Source organism: Pinus tabuliformis, chromosome Q (assembly GCF_031772625.1).
Source record: "Pinus tabuliformis cultivar Carrire ecotype Pingquan chromosome Q, CPIR1, whole genome shotgun sequence".
Taxonomy (NCBI): Eukaryota; Viridiplantae; Streptophyta; class Pinopsida; order Pinales; family Pinaceae; genus Pinus; species Pinus tabuliformis.
The window spans coordinates 436,181,832-436,198,911 of NC_142296.1; positions in this window are offsets into that span (position 1 = coordinate 436,181,832).

Sequence of the window (17,080 nt, forward strand, 5' to 3'; positions counted from 1 at the left end):
GGCAGATGTGCCACCTCTCTCTATCACTTCTACTTCTAAAAATATTTCTTCTTCAGATGATGAAATGAGGATGACAATCCTCCCCCACCTTATCGGGATCCTCCTTTAGCTCCTCAGCTTCCAAAATGGGTCTGTTCTACATGGGATGTAGCAGGTGTTCTTGTAGGTGATCCTACAGATCAACGATGTACACGTTCTCAGTTCCATAAAACCTATTCTTTACTGGCTCAAGCTTCAGTGAATCATGATCTTGACACCTTTGCAGAAGATTCAGTCCATCTAGATTGGGATGCATCTATGAATGAAGAATATCGATCATTATTGGCAAATGAGACATGGCATCTTGTTCCTCTTCCAAAGGGACGAAAACTTGTTAGATGCAAATGGGTTTATAGAACCAAGTTTGAACCAGATGAAAAAGTTGATAAACATAAAGCTCGTCTTGTTGCTAAGGGTTTTTCACAAGTTGAAGGCATTGACTATACTGAAACGTTCTCCCCCTTTGCCAAAATGAACTCTATCCACCTTGTTCTTTCCCTTGCTGCCTCTTTCAAATGGGAAGTCCATAATACGGATGTTAAATCTTCCTTCTTGCATGGGGACTTGCATGAAGAAATCTATATGGAACAACCTCTTTGCTTTATACAAACAGACTCCAACATTGTATGCTGACTTAAGAAATCCTTTTATGGTCTCAAGCAAGCCCCTCAGGCTTGGTATGCCAAAATGGATAGCTTTCTTTTAGATACTCGCTTTTCTAGGTGTCATTTTGACAATACTATCCACCCCAAGAAAGTGGGTAAGTCTCTTATCATTCTTGTTCTCTTTGTTGATGATCTTATCCTTACTAGTAGTGATCCCAACCTTATAAACCATGTGAAGTCCAGCCTTAAAAAGAAGTTACCTCTCTCTATCATTTCTACTTCTGAAGATATTTATTCTTCAAATGATGACAGCGAGGATGAAAATCCTCCCCCACCTTATCGGGATCCTCCTTTAACTCCTCAGATTCCAAAATGGGTATGTTCTACTCGAGAAGTAACAGGTGTTCTTGCAGGTGATCCTATAGATCAACGATGTACACATTCTTAGTTTGATAGAGCCTCTTCTTTACTGGCTCAAGCTTTAGTGAATTATGATCTTGACACCTTTGTAGAAGCTTCAGGCCATCTAGATTGGGACACAACTATGAATGAAGAATATCGTTCATTATTGGCAAATGATACATGGGATCTTGTTCCTCTTCCAAAGGGATGAAAACTTGTTAGATGCAAATGGGTTTACAGAACCAAGTTTGGACCAGATGAAAAAGTTGATAAACATAAGGCTCATCTTGCTGCTAAGGGTTTTTCACAAGATGAAGGCATCGACTATACGGAAACGTTCTCCCCCATTGCCAAAATGAACTATATCAACCTTGTTATTTCCCTTGCTACCTATTTCAAATGGGAAGTCCATTAGATGGATGTTAAATCTTCCTTCTTACATGGGGACTTGCATGAAGAAATCTATATGGAACAACCTCCTGGCTTTATACAAACAGACTCCAAGATTGTATGTCGACTTAAGAAATCCCTTTATGGTCTCAAGCAAGCCCCTTGGGTCTGGCATGCCAAAATGGATATCTTTCTTTTAGATAATGGATTTTCTAGGTGTCATTCTGATAATACTATCTACACCAAGAAAGTGGGTAAGTATCTTATCATTCTTGTTCTTTATGTTGACAATGTTATCCTTACTGGTAGTGATCCCAACCTTATAGACCATGTGAAGTCCAGCCTTAAAAAGCAGTTTGAAATGATAGACTTAGGACACTTGCATTATTTTCGTGGTCTTCAAGTTTTGCAATCCAAGGAAGGTATTTCCCTTTCCTAGTTCAAGTATGCTTGTGATCTTCTACACCACTTTCAAATGGAAGGTTATAAGCCAGCCCCTTCTCCCTTTCAGTCTGAAGCCAAACTGTTAGGTCCCTATAATACTAGGGATTCCCCCATTACTATTGTCATTATAGCCCTTATTGTTATTGTTGTGCCCCTGTTGTTATTATTGTGCCATATAGAAGCCCACTATTATTATTTTTGTGCCCTTATATTATTATTGTTAGGCCGACTTTGGTTATATTGTGACCTCTTAGACTCCTATATATAGAAATGAGGTTTTGTCATTTGTATCATTCAAGAATTGTTCATTTGTGTAATGTAAAGGAGGTTTCCCCCTCGAAGAGGCTGATTTCTAAGTCGTTGATCTATCTTTTCTATCTTTTTGTGAGTTGGTTTCATAACATTTGGTATCAGAGCTTGGATTCTAGGGTTTCGCTACTCCAAACAGGTCATTGTGGCATTTTTTTATGCAAAGTTTCAGAAGCTAAAAAAAAAGCCCATTTGAGACGAAATCGCTCTAAACCTTGGGTTAGAATTTCAGATATTGTCTCACTATATTTTCGGAGATATGATCCAAGGACGTCAGGGTTTTTGTAGGATCCCGAATTATATCTTAATAAGGTGACCTTGGGAAAATCGACATAATTTTTTATTATTATTTTTTTTAATTTTTAATTTAATTTATTTATTTATTTTATTTGTTTATTTATTTTTGAACGTCAGATTGAAATTTGGTAAGAAGTTAAAGAAAGAGGACGACTTGTAGTTTTCTGTGTATCAGATTCAAGTCCTAAGGTTGAAACAGTGACATGTGGCAGTTCATACAAGTTCGCTCTACTGAACTAGTCTATAATCAGGTCATCATGGGAGAATTGACATAACTCTTCCTTGGAGAATCCAATCTTGATCAAACTTGTGGGGTTAGAAATAGGACTTAGAGGGATACCACAGGAAGCAATTTCAGACCTTGGAGATTTGAAATTATAGAGATACAACAGATTCAATATCGAGCTCCTACAAAGTCAAAATATGTGTGTAGATTTTTAAACTTTTTGCATAAGTTTGGTTTGAAAAATTAGTTTGAAGGAATTCAAAGGGCATAGTGAAGCATTATTATCATTAATTGATGCCCCCAAAGAAAGAAAATAGAAACACTTAGTAAGCAACCTGAAAGCTTTAGCATGACTCATGAAGAAGAGGAAGAAATGCAATATGATATATCAAAATTACAAGAGCAAGTGCAAAAAAATTCACTCTCACAAAAAGTAACAAATGCTAAGATGGATGCTTTAAAGAAAGATGTAGAAGTTACTATGTATGGTGTGGAAGCTAAGATGGAAGATTTGAAGGATAATTTGACAAATTTTCTACAAGAAATGCTTACTAATGGTGAAAGGGTAGTAAAGGAAACTCATGATAAGAACAAAATAAATGTTAATCATGATTTCATAGACTCTAACATTGGATCTAAGACCCACCATATTCCAAAGATCAATATGAGGAAGTCTGATGGCAAGGATCCTATAACATGGATACTACAGATGGAGCAATATTTCGATCTCCATAATGTGAAAAACACACAAAAGTTACGCATTGCAACTTTATATATGAAACCAAATTAGTTTGTATGGTATTGATGGCTTTTCTCTCGTAAACAAATTGTCACTTGGGCAATTTTTATGGATGAAATGATAACACATTATGAGGATACAAAAAGAAACACTTTTTTTTAGCCAATTGATAAATCTCAAACAAAAGGGTTTAATGATGTAGCACATTGAGGACTTCCAAAAATTGAATATAAGGGTAAAATATATTCCAGAGGAGCATAGGATTGATGTGTTCATAGGGACTTTAAAGGATAACATCCAACATGAGGTTTGCCTTTGGGAACCTGATTCATTGGAGAAGGCATTCAGGTTGGAAAGAAATATGGAAAGCAAAATTATGGCAACAAGGAAGCCTACCACTCATAATTATAAAGATGGAAGTGTTGTTTCCCCTAGCCTTCCACAACATATAAGGTTGACACCAAAACAATTGGAAGAAAAAAGATCAAAAGGGCTTTGTTACAGTTGTGATAGAAAATACACTAAAGGTCATAAGTGTTTTGAGAAGAAATTATTTTACATATATTGTGAAGAGGAGGAAGAAAATGAACAAGAAACGTCAAAAGAAGAGGATATACACCAGGAACAAACCCTAGAGAAAGAAGAAATGAATCTGACCATATCTTGTAATGCATTGGCTGAAATTACCACTCCTCAAACTATCAAGATAGAAGGGCATATCAGGAAGAAAAAGGTAATAGTATTGATTGATTCGGGCAGTGACCATAACTTTATTCATTGTAAGATAGCTAAGGAATTGAGTTGCTTCCTATATCCAACACCAGAGTGTCAAGTGATGGTCGCAAGTGGAGGAACCATAAATTGCTCTGGAAAGTGCCATAATATCACGCTATCCATGCGAGAATATGTATTGAATAGCCCAATGATTTCCATTCCAATGGGTGGTGTTGATGTTGTACTAGGAGTCCAATGGCTACAATATCTTTTAATTTTCAAGAAATTTTCATGAAATTTTCTTTAGAAGGAAAGGAAGTTGAATTAAGGGGTATCGTAGGGAAATCGAGAAATATAATCAACTCTAACAAAATGACAAGGCTTCTTAAGAAAGAACAAAGAGGCATAATTACACAATTATGTTCACTAGAGGTTCCCACATCGAAATCATCTATTTCTTTAGATCTCCAAAAAGTCTTGGACAATCATTCCAAGGTATTTAAGACTCCCAAAGGCCTCCCACCTATTCGTGATCATGATCATGTTATTCATTTGATTTGAGGAAGTGTTCCTCCAAACATAAAGACTTACATATATCCCTATGCCCAAAAGAGTGAAATTTAACTTATGGTTGCAGAAATACTAGACGCTGGTGTAATTCAACTTAGTCAAAGTTCTTTCTCTGCTCCAGTAGTATTGATTCATAAGAAGAATGGATCATGGTGCATGTGTCCAGATTATAGGGAGCTCAACAAGCTCACTATTAAAGATAAATTTCCCATTCCTGTCACTAATGAATTATTGGATGAATTGCATGGATAAATTTACTTCACCAAGTTGGATCTTCGTTCAGGATATCATCAAATCAGAATGAAGACTAAAGACATTCTGAAAACACCATTTAGAACTCATGAGGGTCATTATGAATTTTTGGTCATGCATTTTGGCCTTACCAATGCACCCTCTACATTTCAAGGTTTGATGAATTCCATTTTCAAACCGTTCCTTAGAAAATTTGTGTTATTATTTTTTGATGATATACTAATCTACATCAAGTCTTGGAAGGATCATGTTCAACATGTTGACAGGGTGCTCAAACTATTGGAGGAGAAACAATTATATGCTAAAAGCTCCAAATGTTTCTTTGGATTACAAGAGGTGGAATATCTGGGTCATATTGTATCTCATGAAGGTGTTAAGGTAGACCCTATAAAAATTAAAACCATTAAGGAATGGAAAATCTCCACATCCATAAAGCATCTGCAATGATTTCTCAGGTTGTCAGGGTATTATTGGAATTTTGTTAATAATTATGGGAGAATAGAAGCACCTCTAACAACATTATTGAAGAAAGATGCATTTTCATGGACTCTAGAAGCAATGAAAGCCTTTGAACATCTTAAAGAGGCAATGTGCCAAGCATCGATCTTATCTACACCGGATTTCACAAAAACCTTTATTATGGAATGTGATGCTTGAGGAAATGGAATTGGTGTTGTTTTAATACAAGAAGAAATACACATTTCTTTCAAAAGTCATCCACTCAAAGGAAAGTATTTACACAAATCTATTTATGAGAAGGAAATGTTGGCAATACTACATGCACTTAAGAAATGGCGACCCTACCTAATGGGAAGACACTTCAAGGTAAAAAACGAATCATGATAGTCTTAAATACTTTTTAGAACAAAGACTATCTTCAGAAGAGCAGCAAACATGGGTCACAAAGATGTTGGGTTATGACTTTGAAATCATCTACAAAAAAGGGAAGAAAAATGTTGTGGCAGATGCACTCTCAAGAAAGGATGAGGATATGGAAGCATTTCTTTGCGCCATTTCTATTATCCAACCAGATTGGATAAACGAAGCAAGGGATGAATGGAAGAATGATGTAGAAGTGTGGGAACTCATTCAAAAGATACAACAAGATCCTAGTACATATGATACATTTAGCTGGAAAAATGATTCACTATGGTACAAAGATAGGTTATACCTATGTAAGAAATCCCAACTCAAACAAAATATTTTTAGTGAATTGCACACCTCTCTCTTAGGAGGGCACTCAGGAATTCTAAAAGTTTACCATAGGGTTAAGAAGGAATTTTTTTGGGATGGCCTTAACTCGGATATTCAAAAGTTTGTGGCGAAATGTTTGGTTTGCGAACAAAATAAAGTTGAAACAATTAAGACCTTAGGTCTATTACAACCTTTATCCATTCCAAGCTAATGTTGGGAGGAGGTTTCAATGGATTTTATCACAGGTTTACCCAAGTCCAAAGGAAAGAGTGTTATTATAGTGGTAGTTGACAAACTTACCAACTATGCACACTTTTGTGGATTATCTCATCCATTTAAAGTGAGTACAATTTCTACTATATTATGGAAACAATTCAAAAGCTACATGGAAACCTAAAGATTATTATAAGCGACAAAGATCCTATTTTCACTGGAGATATTTGGACAAAATTATTTTCTTGTCTTGGTACTCAGTTAGCTCATATCTCATCTTATTATCCTCAATATGATGGGAAAAATAAGATAGTAAACAAAGGTTTGGAAGGATATATTTGTTGCTTTTTATATGATAAACAGACTCAATGGGTCAAATGGTTGCCTCTGGCTGAATGGTGGTATAACACTTCCTTCCATACTGCAGCAAAAATGGCCCCATTTATGGCACTTTATTGATATAATCCACCATCCATCACATCATAACTAAGATGAAATTCTAAGGTTCAAGCAGTGGAAGATCACATCAAGCATCAACAACAAGTTCTCCAACTCTTAAAGGATAACCTCACTTTGGTGCAAAATAGAATGAAACAATAGGCAGATCAACATCACAACAAAAGAATTTTTGATGTAGGTGATTGGGTATTCTTACGGATAAAACCATCTAACAAATGTCCCTCAAGCAAGCTAAGAAGGATAATAAATTATCACCAAAGTATTATGGTCTGTACAAGGTGTTGTAAAAGATAGGTACTATGGCATACAAATTGGAGCTTCTTGCAGCTTCTCGAGTGGACCCAGTTTTCCATGATTCATGTTTAAAGAAGGTTATAGGTGACAAGCTCCCAGTTCAAACAATATTGCAAGAAATTGATAAGGAAGGAAAAATCATATTAGAACCTGAAGCAGTCACAGAACTCGATAGCTATGAAATCGATCAATGTCAGAGTATCTCATCAAGTGGAAGAACTTACTCGCTGAAGATTCCACATGGGAGGATGAGAATTTTATACAGAAGCATCTAGAACTACTCAAGCATTGAGGAAAACACTTTTATGAAGGAGAGGGGAATGCTAGGTCCCTATAATACTAGTGATTTCCCCATTACTATTGTCATTGTAGCTCTTATTGTTATTGTTGTTCCCCTATCGTCCCCATATTGTTATTATTGTGCCCTATAGAAGCCCACTACTATTATTTTTGTGCCCTTGTATTATTATTGTTAGGTCAGATTTGGTTATATTGTGACCCCTTAGACTCCTTTATATAGAAATGAGGTTTTTTCATTTGTATCATCCAAGAATTGTTTATTTATGTAATGTAAAGGAGGTTTCCCCTTGAAGAGGCTAATTTCTAAGTCGTTGATCTATATTTTCTATCTTTTTGTGAGTCAGTTTTATAACAAAAAATTTCAGTCACTTGTACTTCCCCTGAGGTTGAGATACCTTACACTGTCTGCTTGTAGGAAAACTTTTGTATCTGACCCATACCCGTCTTGACCTTTCCTTTGTTGTTGGCCTTATTGCTTGCTTTATGCAAAACCCATATGAAATTCATTGGAAAGAAGCTAAATAACACTTCATTATGTTCGAGGTACAATTCAGTTTGGGATTCATTAGAGCGTAGAAACATCTCCTCTATTGGTTGGTTTCACTGATTCCGATTGGGCTGGTGACCCTTATGATCAAAAGTCTATTGCAGGTTATGTGTTCACTCTTAGTTATGGACCTATTACATGGGCTTGCAAGAAACAAAGTGCCATTTCTCTTTCTTCAGCGGAAGCAGAGTATTGTGGTGTCGTAGAAGCTAGTAAGGAAGCCCTGTGGATTTGTCAGATCCTGTCAGAGTTTGGCTTTCAACAGTAGCATCCGACTACATTTTGGTGTGATAATCAAAGTGACATTCAACTATGCAAAGATCTAGTCCAACATCAGCACAACAAACACATTGAAATACACATGCACTTCATCAGAAAGCTCATTCATGACCATGTTCTTGAAGTGCAATATTCTTCAACCGATGATCAAGTTGCATACATCTTTATAAAGGCTCTCACAGAGGTGAAGTTTAGTAAACTTAGATTTATGGTTGGAGTTTAGGAAGTTGTCACTGGGGGGGATAGGCTCTAATGCCTCCTTCTCTCCTATTGTGTCATATTTGTACATCCTTAAATCCTATCCCAAGTTGTTCTTAAGGGGGGATGTTAGGATAGTTCGACACATAGGAAATAGTTAAGTATAGCTTGGTCTAGTGTAGAGTTAAGTAAAGTGTGTTTCTTTACTATGTACTTTTGTAACTTACAATCCAACGGTCACGATATGTTCTAGACATGAAGTGATCTGATGATTCATTCTCGCCTCAGTATTATCGACACTTGATTTATGGCTTAACACCTGATTCGTCCATGATCTCTATTTAAAGAGAATGTAGGGTCATTTGTAAGGTGACCATTCATGAGAGAAGCTTACGTAAATTTTCATTCTTTTACATTAATTAATTTCCTAAAGTGGCCGCATTGGCTCAGGCCATGGACTGTTTCCCTCTTTGAGGGTTTTAACCACATCAAGAATACTGGTGTATTGATATGTGATTTGATTATGAGCGGTGTCCCTTGGTGTTCTATCTAAGGAACTTTCCCTGTAAATTCCTACAAAATGGTCAAATATCTTTATTTAAAAAATGGTTGAATAAATTAACAAATAAAATGATTTATTAATCACTTTGTGAGGATTAAGAAAAATGTGAATTCAAAATGATTATTCAATAGTAATTTATCAATTATTCCAAAAATAAAATTAAGGGATAATAATAAATAAATAGTGATTTATTTAATTATTCCAAAGTGATTTAGTCAAATGTGACAAGGAATAATTATCAAATAATGATTTAACAATTATTCCTAGAGAAAATTAAATAAATAATGATTTATTCAATTATTCTCATGGGGTTTTTTAATTTTAATCAGAAATAATTTAATAAAAATGGTTTACTAAATTATTCCCTATGGCGAAAGTGATTTTACTATGGTAAAATTAATTCTACATGGTGTATTTCAATCCACCTAGTTAGAAATAACTAGGTGATAACATTGGAGGTCCAACTTACCCCAATGGGACCCAAAACCATTGGCGCTTTATCTTTTAGTGTTAGGGTTTCACACTTCTTATTTATAACAAAAAGGCCTTCGAGCCTCATTGTAACACTGTTCAAAAGGCATGTAGCCGTCACATCTCTTCTCAATGAGAAGAAACCATTGTCTGAGCTTGTTTGTTCCATTATGCATGTAATAATTTTTAGTACTTGTTATTAACTAATTGAAGTTCTATTATTTTGTTGTATATCTATGTTCTCTTTAAATCTATATTTCATTTCAATCCTTCATAAATCCAGATCATTTCGTGAAAATTTTTGTTATATCCTTGGATATGTCTCCCCTCGCTATCATCAAATTGTTCGTGTCTCTAGTGTGGTTGCATCCCCTCAATTTGAATCCAATCTTCCACACATAAACCATGAGAACATAGCTAGTGTACTGTTCAGACTAAACAAGAAACCCAAGCATGGGAAATCCATGAGTTATAATTTCAATCTTTGAGTTCAAGCCACGATGTGTAATGATTCCATCAATGGAAGGATGTGATAAGATTCACAACTAGTTACACCACGGGACAACAAGACCTTTCGACCCTGTAATTCCCATCTCATGGATAAAGCTATCTGGTAAGGCTGCACAATCTGAAGCAACTACTATGTCATGATAAAAATCCTAGAGGAATGCTTGTTTATTTTCCTTAAGACCCATCGTTGTTTCCTCCACCTGAGACTTAGAGAAACTGATCAGGCTTCCAAATGAAACATATAAAACTGAATCTTGGGGCTTTGTATCCATCCACTCTAAAACGTCATACTATGTCCAAATGCTTGTTCTAACTCTGATGTCTTTATCATAATTTTCTCCCTTCAAATAACCCAACGGAAGAAGTAGACTGACATGCAACACTAGAGGTTGTAAATTCAATTCCTTCACTGTGGTGCTTTCAATATCAAGAAAGGAATTGAGGAGAATCCAATTTTCCCTGCGACTTGAATGTAGTGATTTAAGCACCAAATCAAGAGCGTACTTTCAATCGACCTCTCAGTCATGGGAGAATGATGAAATATCTCTTATTTTTAATGTTGGAATGCTCAGAATATAATCACAATCTACTTCGCAAGTAAATCCCATGGTAAGAAAAAAGTACTAGATTAATTGGTATGTGTGGGGTTTAATCTCCACTAGGTCATTGGTTCAAATATCATGGGGAGGGGTTGAGGATGTGAGTTATATTTTGTGGATTAGACTATCCCAAGGGGCATCCAATCTTGACTCTTCGCACAATCCTAGTGATAACAACCCACTGGTGGGAAGGTTGTTCTTCCATCCAACATTGGGGTTGGGAAGATCATCCTTCCATCCAATATTGGGGCTTCACATAATCCTAGTGATAACATCCCATTGGTGGGTAGATCATTCTTCCATCCAGCATTGGGGCTTCACACAATCCATAACATCTCATTGGTGGGTAGATCATTCTTCCATCCAACATTGGGACTGGGAAGATCATTCTTCCATCCAACATTGGGGCTTTGCACTATAACAACTCTAGTGAAAATTCCATGTAATAAAAGTTAAAAATAATAGCCATGGATGATGGGACACTTATAAAAAGCTAAATTTTATGAAAAAAAATAGTGATAGGGATCACTTTTGGTTGATTAATGGATAAGGAAATTGGAAAAGGCAATGGAAAAGGCTTCGGAAAGGAAAAACGACATTTTTGGCACATTTATTTATGAAAATAATGGAAATTAGGAGAAAAGGGAGGTGAAAGGTCACAAGTTGCATGTGAGGAGGAAAATGAAGGAAAATAATGGAAAATGAAGAAAATAGAGGCCCGATTAATAAAAGTGATTCTAAGGATCAGTATACAGAATTTTGTTAGTTTAGTTTTGGAGCTTTCTCTCTCTTATCTCTCTCTCATACTCTTGGAAACTTGGAGTCTTCTTGGAGCACTCTTAGAGAGTGTGGCATACTTTGAGTTTTGGAGCAAGAAGGAAGAGGAAGAGTAGGAAAGTGCAAGTGGACATTGGGATCAACATCTACAATGAGTTTTTCTTGCAGGTACTGAGTTGCATGTATATTTTCCTCACTAGTTTTGGCATGCATGGAATATGCATGTGGTATATTGGTCATGATCTGTCACTGGAATGGAGGTTCTCCTGAATTGATAGTGGATTGCCTTGCCTTTCCATTTCCTATATATCCATGATGTTGTGGTTTTATTTCTTTGTTTTTGGTTGGTTCTCATGTTTCCTTTAGCTTGGTTTGAGTTACTAGTTCCTGGAAGCCCTGGTTGGACAAACACTCTGGAAGCCCTATAACAACTTGGGTTGAGTTACTAGTATTAGAAGCCTTGGTTGGAAAAATTCTCTGGAAGCCCTTGGTGGTTTGAGTTACTAGTCTTGGAAGCCTTGGTTGGACAAATGCTCTAGAAGCCTGAAGTAAGTTGTGGGTTGACTTACTAGTCTTGGAAGCCTTGGTTGGAACAAACGATCTAGAGCATTGGAAGGCTTGGGTAAAGACCAATATGATGATGGTTTTGTGATGTATGACCATGACGTTGGATCATTGTTTGATGGGTTGAGGTGGTTTGCCTCTAGAAGCCCTGAATGGTTTTGGATTGAAGTATTTTATGAGATCCCGAATTCATGCTTGGAATATGACACGGGGGTGACTCACTGAAGAGAGTTTTTGCTCAGCCATGTCTACAGTCAGGTGGTTCCTGGAAGTCCCACAACTGGTTGGCCTTTGTATCATTAATATGATGTTATTTCTCCTTGTTATTTCATGATTATTATATTGGATTATATGGTTGTTGTTTTCTTGGTATTTCTGTTGCTATTATGCTGATTATGAACATGTATGATGAAGTAGCTATGTATGTCTCTCATCATGTTTTTAATTTTAAATGAATGAAAAATATATCTATGGCCTAATGGATGAAACTGCAGCTAATGTCTTGAGGCATCAATGCTTCTTAGCAATTCTTAGATGAGTATGAGACCCTATGCTTAGATATGTTGTTTATACCTATAGATGACATCTTTGTGATATGTTTGACAAAATGATTGTCATGGCTAGTAGGGGTCCAGTTAAGGGCTTGTTTAAGTAATTTCATTTGTATCATCATTCCATTGTTATCTTTATGTTCTGAAGGTGTGATTCAGTTCTAGGTAGGCACAACACTGAGCAAAAAAGTCCCTGGACGCTAGCATACCATCCTGTGGGAGCGTCTAGAGCCTTTTGGATACATGCATGCCCATATTATAGGAGAGTCCGGGGGTATATTGGTCTAAAAACTTAGTAGGACCTAGGGGCTGGTTACCTAACAGGTTGGGATGGCTCCTGAGAGTCTTGTTTCTAATGTGGAAGGTATTTATGGTATGTTTTCATTGATTCCACTTCCTTAAGGTGACTTAGGAGGTTGAATCATATCATAGTAACTTCTCATAACATGTTTACCCTGGTTGGCTGCTTACTTGGGTAGATGTGGGAGGAGAGCATTATAGAGTGGTATCAGAGAATGGTTCACCCCTCAAACTAGATGGGCTTCATGTTGGTCATGCATTCATGTCGGTTGCATATGTGTTTGTTGTGTTGTACTTCCATGTGCTTATTGAAATTGTATGGTATGGGTCATGGTTGTGATGTTGCCATTGGAAGTTGATGGTGTTGTTGTGGAGTGTGCCATCATGAGTGTATGGTTGATTATGCATTGTTTATGCATGCTAGTATTCACATGTGGTCATGTGTGTAGGGGCGTGGTGGTTTTTGTCATGCATGAGGTCATGGTATGTGTAGTGATATGGTCATGCATTGACGACTTGACTCTAGCTAGAGTGATTGTTATATGCTTATATGCTTATGTGTTATATTTCTATATGATGTAATGATTATGTTATACATGTATTACACTGATTTGTTGATCTTATAAACGAGGTATCCTCCTCAAATTATGCTAAGGTATGTTGGTTTATTGGGTATTTTGGGTTAGCTGACATGATATATCTTGTAGGAAGAATATCAAGGATGACCAGCAAGATGGTAGACTATAGTTCTTGAGACTCTCCCTATGGATCAGATGAGAAACATGGTGTTGTATAATCTTCTAATTTGGAAGACACACTGAGAATATTAAAGGAAGAAATAAGGAGTTGTAAGGCAGAAAATGAAAGAATCATATAGGCACTTGATAAACAAGCAGAGGTAAATGTAGTAATACTTTAGAGTTTATCAGAATCACAATAACAAGGGTCACTTTGGATAAGCCATGAGTAGGAGGAAAATACTTATGGGGCATATGGTAGTAGGTCTCATGGTGGTCACAGGTCAGATAGAGATGACATAGTTAGAGATGGCAGATTGATGGATACTTCGGATAGGAGAGGTAATAGACGCTAGTACTATTCTAGACTTGGTGCTCATAAGCAAGATGATCGACATTGTTATCATCCTTACAAGAGGAGTGATAGGGGATATTTTCTGGATGAGTTTAAGAAAGCCAAACCACCTACATTTGATGGAGAGATGAAGAAATCACATGATGTAGAGGCATGGTTTCTTGGCATGAGGAAGTTCTTCAGGTTGCATGATTATTCAGAGAACATGAAAGCCATAATAGCTACATTTAGTCTCAAAGGTAAAGTAGACATTTTATGGGAATATGTGAAGAAACTCAAAGGTATTCATGAGGAGGACTTGACTTGGAGTGAGTTCGAGAGAATATTCAAGAAGAAGTACCTATTAGAGAGATACATTGATGACATGGAAAAATAATTCTATGAGCTAAAGATGGAATCGATGACAGATGAGGAGTACACTAGCAGGTTATTAGAGCTACTAAGGTATGTGCCTTACTTAAAGGAGGAGAAGGCCAATATTCAGGGATTCACTAGTGGGTTATCGATTGCATTCAAATACATGATTGAGTTCAATGAGCCTAGATCATTGGAGGAGGCCATCCGAAAGCTAAAGCATTGTTATGAGCAATCAAAGTGCAGATCTGAGACTAAGTTAGACTGGAAAGGTAATGCAAAGAACAAAGGAAAATGGGACAAGAAGTGAGAAAGAACTCAAGATTTAAGTAATAAAGAGAATGAAACACCATCTAAGAAGTTCAATGCATCTGATAGAGGATAGGGACTTTGATCTGAGGAGCAAAATAATGATTCAGGTTGTAATCCTATAGAGTATTGGACTTGTGACAAAGATCATCGCAAGAGAGATTTTCTGCAAAATTAGGGTGGTAGGACTCAGATATATAATGCACAAGAGGCGTAGAATGTTTGGGATGTTGGTCAGAGCATTCCTCGTATCTATGCAACACTATATAACAGACATGCAGGCCATCATGCATCTATCATCGAGATGGACAATAAGCTTTGTGATCAAGTTGTTACTATTTTGATTGACCCTCAATCTAATTATAGTTATGTTAGTCCCGACATAGTGGATAAGTGTGGTTTGAATAAATAAGTGCATGCAGAGTCTTGGTTCATGTAGCTAGCTATAGGTACAAAGAAGTGAGTTCACCATTGGGTAAGAGCTTATACATTTGATTTGAATGGTATGCCCACTTCAACACATTTGAATTTATTACTGTTGGGATCATACAATATGTTTTTAGGCATGCATTGATTATACCTTCATAGAAATAAGGTGGATTATAATGACAGAGCCATTGAGTGCTTGTATGACAATGGGGAATAAAGAGTTTTGTGAGGTATGAAGAAAGCAACATCAGTGAGGATGGTGACAACTATGAAAGTAAGGCACAGTCGCATACAAGGGTGTGTGTTATTTTCCATACATATTTCTAGTGACAAATGTAAGGAAGTTGAGGATGCAGATGTTTTGAGTAGGTACCCTATTCTACAATAGTTTTAGGATGTTTTTACCACAAATATTTCAGAGTTTCCACCTCACAGGGAAGTAGAATTTTCTATTGAGTTTGTGCTAGGGGCAACTTTAGCATCAAAATCACCTTACAGGATGAGCACACTTGAGTTCATAGAGTTGAGGCTGCAATTGAAGGAAATTTTGGAAAAGAGATACATTAGGCTAAGTGTAATCTCATATTGTGCATTGACTACATGTAGTTGAACAAAGTGACCATCAAGAACAGATATTCGTTACCAAGGATTGATGACTTGTTCAATTAGTTGAAGGGAGAAACAGTGTTATTGAAGATTGATCCGAGGTCTGGATATCATCAGGTACACATTAAAGAAGAGGACATCTACAAGACAACTTTCCGGACTAGATATGGGCATTATGTTTGTTGTAGTTCCATTTGGTTTAACTAATGTTCCAACTACCTTTATGTTATCACCAAAAAATTTATCATCTAGCCTAATTTACTAGATGGATCGAAGTACACCATGTAAAGCCAATTTTACCATAGCAAAATTGCTTTCACTATGAGAAATTACTTAATAAACCATCTTTGTTAAGTAATTTATAATTAAACCCATGAAAAATAATTAAATAAATCACTATTTATTTGATTTTCTTATAAGAATAATTAATTAAACCATTGTTCAATTATTATTCCTTGTCATATTTTACCCAATTATGAAAAATCAACAGATAAATTATTAATTATATTATTTTTCTCTAGAAATAATTAATTAATCACTAATTAATTATTATTCCTTGTCAAATTTGACTAAATCCCTTAGAAATAATTAAACAAATCATTTTTTGTTTATTATTCCTTAACCAAATTCTTGAGATGATAAATAAATCATTTTTTTTTTTTTCTAAATAAAAGTTTAAATACTTTTCCCCTCCTAACCAAATATAATAAATTATTCCAAGTGGTTATTCCAAGAATGTGGTTAATAATATTTTATTATTCCTTATTATTCGAGGATTACTCAATAGTTTGTTATAAATAGAAGGGTTTTCCATTCATTATTCACTTTTGATTTTTTTTTCATTGTTGCACTCAATGTTGTAACTCTGATTATTTTCATTGTCACCCACCATATTTTTGTTGGGTTTACACATTATAGAGGAGATAGACTTTACACAAGTTGAAGACGTTCGAGGATAGCCAAGAACCCATCCCATAGAGGGGGACTGGTAACATTTATTTGTTCCCTTCACAAGTGTTATAATGAAATATATTCTTTGTATATCTGGTTTCCATTGGATTATTGGAGTTATTACTGCTTCATTTTGTTGTTTAACTATGATTGTGGCATAGATCAAGACTTTGGCAGGTTTTGTTTCTATTAATGGCTACAGATCTACAATGTTTAGCAGCCATTTATATGTTGAGACTGTTTTTCATCCACAATCTTAAGTTTTTTCTTTTCATACACCTTTGAGGAGAAAACACTACAAAACTTTATGTGGTTGATGAATAGTCTATTGCATCTGTATTTGGACAAGTTTGTTATTGTGTTCATTGATGATATATTGGTATATTCTAAAAATGAGGAAGAGCATGTCGAGTATTTAGCAACAGTGTTGAGATTGTTGAGAGAACATCAGTTGTATGCTAAGTTCAACAAGTGTAATTTCTTTCAGACTAAGGTACACTACTTGGGACATGAGGTTTCCAAGGATGGCATAAC